This window comes from Meleagris gallopavo, chromosome 2 (assembly GCF_000146605.3).
Source record: "Meleagris gallopavo isolate NT-WF06-2002-E0010 breed Aviagen turkey brand Nicholas breeding stock chromosome 2, Turkey_5.1, whole genome shotgun sequence".
NCBI lineage: Eukaryota > Metazoa > Chordata > Aves > Galliformes > Phasianidae > Meleagris > Meleagris gallopavo.
The window spans coordinates 29848581-29851266 of NC_015012.2; positions in this window are offsets into that span (position 1 = coordinate 29848581).

Genomic DNA, 2686 nt, shown 5'->3' on the forward strand with positions numbered 1-2686 from the left:
AAAAAAGCACTGAGCATTCTTCGTGTAGACTGAAAGGCCTCAGCTTTCAGGGTTTTGCTGAAGAGATCAGAGCATGACATGTAACAGAAATCCCATTCTATGTCTTAGAATGTAGAACATTGGCCTCATCCTCAATCAAAAGCAGGCTACATTCAAAAGCTAGAATCATTAAAAGACATAACTCAATGCAAAAGCATGGAGAGAACTGTCTGTCAACTAGGACTTTCAGCACTGGTAGTATGAGATCTACTCTGTAGCAAGACAACTGCAGCCATTTTAGGTCCTGTCTACTCCCCATTTCTCAGATTTTTCCAATGGAAAGATTTTTCTTCCTTTTGTTGATAGGAGTGAGGCTTTATCAAATAGTGACTACCGGGAGTAGAACAGTAAAATAAGAGAGAAACATTGTTTGAGAATGTTTTGTAAACCAAATAGCTCAAAAGCAACTGTCACATGTAGCTCACAGTTAGAATTTAACCACATTATTTTGAAGATAACAAACACATCCTACAGCACAGCTATTTCACATGCACACCAACAGAAGAGAAATTGCAAGAATGTCTAGAGAATCTCCTACAGGCAGCAATACCCTGATCTCTTCAGAAGCTTTTCACCTTTCTTATCTCTTTCATACACATGGATGGTCTGCAATGTTTGTGATTTTCACAGTCAGTATTCAAAGCAGTGTCATTTCTCTTCTACTGATTGTTTTGTATACATCTTTAAAAGTACTTTTGCATGTTAACTTTTCATTTGCTAGCATTAGAAAGTGATATCTCAAGAAGTTAGACAAAGTGTCGTACAACCCTTGAAATTATATATTAAATGATTCTTTATTTCCATAGAAAAAGATTCCAGGAACAAGAACGCTTTTAAAGAACATAATTCATAGAAAAGATAAGCAGACTATTTGATAGTTAAAGAACCACAGCAGATTCCTATTTTTGCAGCTTAATTAATAACAGGCTCTGTGCTTTCTCAAGAAATACAAAGAATGGCAGTCATATCCTGTGCAAGTCACCTGTGTAATTATTTCTGGCATCTATTACATTTTCCATTATAACTTTCATTTTCTCTTGTACCATTTTTCTATGCTAAGGGCATCTTTCCTTTTCTAACTGGCTGCAATTTCACAGCAGGATGCATTTAGCAGATGAGAAACTAATTTTATATTCTCTAAATTGTGGCATTTATTGGGAGCACGATGAAGTGACCAGTAGGATACTTGGAATCTCATTCTCAATTACAATGTGTCTTGCATTGACTTCAAAATTGATTCCAGTAAAGCTGGCAGATAAACGACAACTCCAATTAACTGATATGTTTCAAACAATGTAAGACATATGAAGAAAACAGGCTCAAATTTAAGACAGACATTGGAGGACACTAATCATTCCATTATGAATATAAATTATTATAGTGAAATATATCAGAGGTTTCAGGATCAAAGCCACAAAGTAAATTATAGTGCAAATTAGTTCCCCAGTTCACTGTCACTCACAAGCAGATTTTTTAATAAATGCTGAAGACATTAAAGTGCCATGAGGCATTTACCTTACTTTTTGAATAAATACTTAGATCACTGAATGCTCCTGTAGAAGGATATTTCTAATGATTCAGGATCCTAGGTTCTTTGTTTCTGAAAGTACAGGTCCGATTGTTTTTGTTTTTTTTTAGCAAAGATTGTACATGCATGCTCCTGTGCATTCATACTAGTAGGTCATCACCAGGGATGACCTGTTGACCATCAAGACCATTCAGTGGGAATGAATTCCATTAACACTCAATGCCCAAACATTTCCCATAATGAAAGCAGCTTGCCTTGTGAATATACTGAACTCTTACATTCATCTGATTTCTACTGAAGCTTATGAGGTGAGTCCTGAGACTGAACAAACGAAAAGGAGCCCCTATACAATCAAATGTCATGACATAAAATTGTTCCTTACTTCATTATACAAATGACCACACTCAAAGTTTGTTTGCCTCTCCTTCCTCTGACAGTCTATGTAGAGACAGAAGAAGCATAATCTTGAGTTTCCAGGTCAGTCAGTTTGATGAAAATTATTGAACATGCTTTGGTTACCACCCATGCAGATAGGTCCTCAATGTAGACAATAAGTAAAAAAAATGCAAGAGACTAAGAAACAAAATACAAATATTTTGATCATTCTGTTTTACCCTATATTTTAAGTGAATGGACTTCAATTCTTTTTAGTGGGTTTATGGATATATTATGTGAGTTTGTGTGTGTATTTATGGAAGATACAATTTTATAACTAAAATTCAACCAGCAATGGGTGAAGCCAGCTACTCCTGCCAAGAAAAATTCATGCAAATGGCTTCACTAGAAATTCATTGCCACAGATATCTCCCATCCTTCTATCCTCCCATATCTGGCCCTCACAACACGTGCTTCTCTACTTCAGCAAAGCTGGCTGGCAGACTTTGGTGGACTTTCATTCCAACCTGCACAGAAGTGATACAGAGCTTTCATTGTTGATTATGCAGAAAGACGGTTTAATGACATTAGTAAGCACATAGTTAAAGGGGCAGGAGACAAGTACTGATGCAGCAGCCTCTCATCACAGAAGGTTAAGGGCAAAGCTGCTTGGAAAACGTAAAGAAAACCAATTCACTATGTCAGGAGACTTCCTTTGAGAGCATCTCAGGTGCAGTTAAAAAA